The following is a 7002-nucleotide window of genomic DNA, read 5'->3' on the forward strand; positions in this document are numbered from 1 at the left end:
TATGGGTACCAGTCCATGGCCACCTGAGTCCACAGTACAAGTAAATATTTTAAAAACTTACTGTAAAATATTAAATTATTCACTGGGAACAAAATTTTATAAACATTTATTTTAAAGAAGAGAGAAGTTGGGACAATTCCTGAATGTCATCATCTCTTCTATTGGTATACTCCGTCTAAGGAACTCTTGACAAACAGTACAACTGCAATAAATATTCATAGAAATTATAATCCCTTTTCCTTTTGGAAAGATGAGCAGAAGGCTGAAAACACACCAAATTGGGTTCATGGAACAATTTCTAAAAGGAGAGAAGATTTAAGATGGAGAATAAAGTGGAAAGGGAAGGAATACTGGCATGCAGGAGTTAGCCACCGGTGAGATTTTACCTTGAAGAGGACGTTCTGCCTCGAGTCTGAAAACAACATCTGTCTTTATGGGAAAAGCCATGCCCTGCGCCAACCCTTCTGTGTCCTCTCAACCACAGGTAATCAAATTGTGCATGAAGTAATTTTATAATTTCATTTTCAACTGGTGAGCACTAAATTATGCATTAGATCTGTACACATGAGAGAATATATTTGTTGTGGTAACATCTGCTAATATGTGCTTAGTCTCAGAAAACCATTATATCACGATTCTTAACCTGGGCACAAAAACAAAAGGGTCTAGGCATTTGACTACTGTATTCTGATTGTTCCTATATACCAGGGGACTTCAGGATTCCTACATAGATAGGATTTGTCAAGTAAAACACTCCTAATGATTCAATCTTCCATTTTGCTTCTAGAAATCATTTTTGTCTGATGTGCTATTTGGTCTTACATATAACCACACTGGGCAGAACCTTTGAGAAAAGAGTTTGAAAATTGTCAAGGGCTGTATGCAGAATCTACCATATGTGATTTGCACTGTTCCCCTGGTAGCTTCTATTTTTTATGATGCTAACTTCCATGGTGGTGGAGACAACCATATTTTTTCATGTCCCCAAGTGCTTTCCCTGACTAATCCATATCCCTGGTTTCAGTGCCCATTTATTCTCTACAACCTAATATCTATGAACTCATCTGTTCCTTACAAAACCTTCATGTGGCCCCTCTCCTCACTCAGGTTGAGCTCAGTGCTTCTCCTGGAACCAGGAACTGTTCTCACATCCCTACCCATTCACTCACTCCTTTTCTCCCACCCTCTGCTCAACATTGCACATCTTGAAACTGAAATGATGCCTTTGAGTTATGGACAAAAACGAGGTCTTCAAGGTTTTCTGCAGAATTCATTGAATGAAAAGTGAATGAAGCAATCACGTAAGACAATGAGATGTGCCAGCCAACATGGAGACTAAGAGGTATGAGGAAAGGTATGAGGCCAGTTGGCCCCGGCCAGTCTCACATTCAAGAGGTTGACAGGGGTTTGTGTGTGTGTGTGTGTGTGTGTGTGTGTGTTTGCATGGGGCAAATGATATAAAGGATGAAATCTTTATACCATATATACATACTTTCAATGTAGCAAGTATGAATATCACTCTGCCATTTTATAGGTGTTACATTTCTATAATTTAGAAAAAATAATCCTGCATTTTCACTCTAAAATGACAGAAAATTCCATGACAGTCATATTTGGCAGACTGAGTGTTCATTCAAGGTACTCCAATACCTGGGGTGCCAGAAGTTTGTGGGGTCCCTATCAGCTACTCCATCTGCTGTAGCTCACCAGGTTTCCAAAGCACTGGACAGATTGCATGACCCAGTCAGAACAGAGATGCCCCTCAGGTTGGCCACTCCTCTGCCACACATGGGCCCGGAGGGAAGCACTGAATTTCTCAAACACATCTGGAAGACATTTCTGACAGCCAATTACACACCAAGGAGCACAGACCCTTCCAGAAACCCGCAGGATTCCTGAGTCCACCCCTACTCCTGGCCTGAGGAAAAGAAACTTCTTTCTCAATTAGGCAGCGTCTGTGTCTTCAGTTCCCGAGCCCTAACCTCCATGCCCCTTCTCCAGGGAATACAGTCTGGGCAACTTTTTGTTTTGAATGTCATGGGTCAGCAAAGGAGCTGGAGACACCACTTACTGGTTTCTTAATAACTCACTTTATTATGCAGTTCTTCAGAAGTACTGTGTCCCCCCTGCTCTCCACGCCCCCCTCCCCAATCTACTGGTGGCCCTGAGCTTCCCTGATGTCCCAGCCCTTGTTCATTCAGCAGCACAAGGACACAGGGTCTTGGCAATTGTCCTAGGTTTCTTCATCCTGTTCATGACTCCAAAAACAACACGTTTCTCACTCAAAAACAAGCTGGAGGTTTCTGTTGAGACTTCAAATATTTTCCCAGAGTCTGCTGTAAAAATAATAAGGTTACATTTTAATTTTAAATGATTTATCCATGTGAGTTCTTGTGTCAAGACCCTGCTATAGTTTTGTTTATCGTACAAAGAAAATCAAGTCTGCTTCTAAAAAAAATATTTTCCAAAATATAAAACAAATGAGCATCCTGCTTCAGAATGAAATCTCAGGAAGAGTCTACATTTGTTATATAGAAGACTCCAGACAAATATTTATAACTCCTGCCCACAATTTGTTTGGCAATTTGCATGGTTTCGATAATCATTCACGATAGTATTGTTACTCAGGACTTAGCATTCATGTCTTCTTCCAAATATTTTATTTTGGGGTTATAAATGAACTTTCCGTTTCCAGAGATGTATTGGACAAGGGTAGTCATGGTAGCCCTCTCTGTGTTATGCTGTAACCTGAATTCATTTTGGAAAGAGTAGGAAATTCCTTAGAGGGGTTTGGGAAGAAAAAATATTTTAATGATCCAACCCCATAATATTTATATCCTCTTACAAATAGTTGTAATTAGGTCCCATTTGTAACTAACAAAACTAAAAAATCTGCCTCCCTCCTACCAGTAGGACTCCATTTTAAAATAAACATTATACACGAATGATTAATATTGAAGACCAAAAAAATTGCTTATCTCACGAATGCTCCTGCATTCCTGCAGTGCCATCTGGAAAATTCCACCAGTGCCAACTGAGTTTGTGAGAACCTGTGATGAAACCCAAATAGGGACAAGATGTGGTGTTTGCATTTGAAAGAATGAAAAATTGTCTCTGAAGGAGAAAATGCTGTGGGTGTAAAGAAAGGCAGAAACCAAGGAAGCCTTGGAGAGAGTTTTCACTGAGATCTGAAGGAGCTGGCAGCAAAGATCCTTCAGGGCTCTGCTGCAGAGCTGGCTGAGGTCCAGAGAGGAGGAGGGACTGCAAGGTAGAGGTCGCTGTGGGCCACAGACTTGTCCCCTGGGCAGAGTCTACAAGGAGTTTGAAGTGTTAGACTTTATCTATTTAATTTTTGAAAAGATTATATATTCACAAGATTCAAAAGCATTAGAGGTCCTACCAGGTTTATTAGGGAAAAATCTCCTCAATATTCCTGCCTCCAGCTACTCAGTTTTCAAGCCTGGAGGCCACCGACATTCCCAGCTGCTATGTGTCCTCCAGAGCAATTTCAAGCCACCAAGCAAAGATATATTTTATACATATGCATCCTTTCTTTCTTTTTTTTCTTTTTTTTTTTTTTTTTTTGCTGGTAGAGTCCACTCCCTAGATTGATCTGCCTTATTTTCTTGCTGCCATCTGGGAGGAAGCATATAGGCTATGGATTAGCCATCCCTAACTTATTCTGTGTCAAGAACCCTTTTGGCATTTGGTGAAGCTTAGGAATTTCTTCTCACACTAATGTTTTAAAATGTTGACAATACAATCCTCAAAGAAAGTCGGTTATGCTGGAATATAGTCATAAACATATTTGTATTTAGAAATATATGGACTTATGTATTAATGAATTAAATAACAAGGTCTATCAGTGAGCTTAATTACAACTGTAATTTTGGGGGATTCAGATGAGTATAAATGTTATTTCACAATCCTGGCCACACTTGTAATGTGACATAAAGTATCTATGATTTGTATATTTGCAACAATGTAAGGACTTAAGTCATGAGTAAAGATTAATGATACCGTTAAAAAAAAAGTATCTATGATTTTTGTTGGTAACAAAGACAGCTATTGGCACTTTTGTGGTTTTCTGTCTGCCTCATAATTAGAGGAAGTTATAAATTTCAGCTAGAGACAAGAAACACTACTTTATATGTACAGTATTTCACTACTTTATATGTACAGTATTTCACTACTTTATATGTACAGTATTTCACTACTTTATATGTACAGTATTTCCCAAACATTCACACATATTTGTAGGGTATATTCTTAGAAGCGCTTTTAATACCTTCATAATTAAATGCCTGTTGTTAAACTGCCAGAAATATACAGTCATTTCTGCTTTGAATGAGGGTGTGTTAGTAAGTAGTTCAACCTTAGGCAATCTGAGAAGTAAAAAAAGTTGTATTTTGGTTTAGTTTTACTTTGCACTTATCTCATACCAGCACATTTGAAAATCCTTTTTTTTTTTTTTTTTTTTTGTATTTAAGAACCCTTTTCTTAGCCAGGCATGTTGAACATACCTGTAATCCCAGTGGCTCAGGAGGCCGAGGCAGGAGGAATTCAAGTTGGAGGCCAGCTTCAGCAACTTAGAAAGGCCCACAGCAACTAGTCCCTGTCTCAAAATAAAAAATAAAAAGAGAATTTGACTATGTGGTTCAATACCCAGTACAAAAAAAAAAAAAAGAAAAGTTAGTGCCCTTTGTTCTTTGTCCTGTTGGTTCCTGGGCAGGTTCCTGGTGTGTTGCAAGCAGCAGTGGACACCAGTCCCTGAGACAGCAGTGTAAACAGCACCCCCTGGGGTTGCAGCAGATGGTCCCAGTGAAGATGTACATTGTTCTTTGTTGTACTTTTCCATCAGATTTCTGTTTCTTTGAACCACCTGAGTAGATTAAAATCAAATATGGAATACAAAATTCACTTGTCTTATTTAGGTAACAATATTGTTTAAGAAAATGTCTGCAAGAATTCAGAGCAAATCATTAACTGTAGCTTTCATTGGCGAGAGAAGTAGTCTGGAAGGCTATGGAAGGAAGTTTTACTTTGATCTTTTTCAACTATGTGTTTATATGTAATCTGTGCACAGTAAATAAAATAATAAATGTACATGATAAAAATTCACTGATGCAGAGGGGTATAAAACAGCAGTACAAGAATCCCTTTTTTCTACCTCTTTCCAGAGTAAGAGTTTTATAAAAATTACTAGGCACTTCTCCTTGAGCCTATATTGTGGTTTGAAATACTCTTTGCCACTAGAAAGGGCCAGAGTTCCTTAGAGAAATGATTGATTGCAGAGATTGTGGGAGATGAGCTTGTCACCTCTCATCTGTCATGCCAGGTGGCAAAGTTACCAAATTCAACGGGAACATCGGGAGAGGACTCAAGCGCCAGACTGAGAGGCTCCTAGTGACCAAAGACCAAGCCACTGCAGCATCAGTAACTAATGGCCTGAACTGTATACAACTTGCAAAGTTCATAATGATACTGAACTAAAGGAAAATTAATTGGCCATACTGAAAGATAATGGGGAACCAACTTATTGCTTTAAAAATTGGTAAATCAACAGAAAGAATTATCTAGCATTTACCTTAACTTTCTTATCCATATTGTCTCTGGGTTACCACATCATAGACAAAGAGAAGTTTCTTCTTATAAAAAGTAGTCTGGCTAATACAATAAGATGAAATCATAAAACATTCTATTTTTTAACATCTAATGGATGGTCGTATCTAAGCCTTGGTCACCCATGGTGTGAGCATTATAACTGTAAGTCCTCCTGGTAAAAGAATACCACCCCAGGTAAAAGCTGTCTTGCCAAAAAGGAAAATAAGAGAGAGAGCAAAGCAAGAAGGAAACTAGAATTTGATGACGGCTTCAGGCCCAACTGTGAACCTGCAGCAAATACAAACCTGTCTGTTGGACACCACAAGCTTCAGGCTGTGGGAAAGTCTGCAGCTTTTATTTTTCCGTCTTTTGTACGGGAGATTGAACTCAGGGGCACTTGACCACTGAGCCACATCCCTAGCCCTTTTTCATATTTTATGTAGAGACAGGGTCTCACTGAGTGGCTTAGCACCTCACTAATTTACTAAGCTGGCTTTGAACTCCCCATCCTCCTGCCTCAGCCTCCTGAGCTGCTGGGATTACAGGCGTGCGCCACTGCACCTGACTCTGCAGCTTTTCTAACAAAGGAACTCAGAAGGAGGGGAGAAGAGAGGTAGGGGAGCCTCAGAGACCTTGTCCTCATCTTGATTCAAACACACAAACTGTAGAAACAAAGCAAAATGGCTTTTCCAACATTTACAAAATTATTGGATAATGAGAACACTGAAAAGGATATTTGATGATATTAAGGCAGTATTGTTACTAACTTATAATATTTTGCACAATATCATGGTGTGATATATATATATATATATATATATTTGGTACTGAGTATTGAACTTGACCACTGAGCCACATCCCCAGCTTTATTTTGTATTTTACTTAGAGACAGGATCTCACTGAGTCATTTAGCATTTTGTCATTGCTGAGGCTGGCTTTTGAATTTGTGATCCTCCTGTCTCAGCCTCACGAACCACTGGAATTACAGGAGTCTGCCACAATGCTCAGCTGGTGGTTATGTTTTTAAAAGAGCCATTCTCTTAAAAATCCATACTGAAAAACTTACAGATGAAATACTACATCTAGAATATGTTCCAAGTGATCTGGGAGCAGTTGAGGTATTGAGGATTAGCCAGGGGTAACTTTTGGAGCTGAGGCGAGGAAGATCTGTAGGTGTTTACATGTTATTCTAACTTCATATATATTTTAAGAATTTAAGCAAAATCATGAAAGGTCAGTTTGTTCTGAATGAGGACATTGTGGCAGCAGAGGCTATTATGATTTAGATATGAGGTGTCCCCCAAGAGCTCCTGTGAATGCAGGAATATTCAGAGGTGAAATGACTGGATTGTGAGAGCTGTAACCTAATCAATCATCCTAGTTTGGAGGATGGGGTGG

General features: G+C 39.1%; 1 long non-coding RNA gene across 1 annotated transcript; it reads right to left on the bottom strand.

Moving 5' to 3' along the window:
• Positions 1 to 2067: 2067 nt before the first annotated feature.
• On the bottom strand, positions 2068 to 4696 carry LOC131423715 (uncharacterized). The gene is made up of 2 exons (XR_009225633.1): positions 4524 to 4696; positions 2068 to 2336 (listed from the first exon to the last, which is right to left on the bottom strand). It is a non-coding gene; the product is annotated as an uncharacterized LOC131423715 (long non-coding RNA).
• Between the last annotated feature and the right edge of the window lie 2306 nt (positions 4697 to 7002).

The sequence above is a fragment of the Marmota monax genome, unplaced genomic scaffold, assembly GCF_021218885.2.
Source record: "Marmota monax isolate L192 unplaced genomic scaffold, Marmota_monax_Labrador192_F-V1.1 WCK01_AAM20220418_F8-fsc00022, whole genome shotgun sequence".
Taxonomy (NCBI): Eukaryota; Metazoa; Chordata; class Mammalia; order Rodentia; family Sciuridae; genus Marmota; species Marmota monax.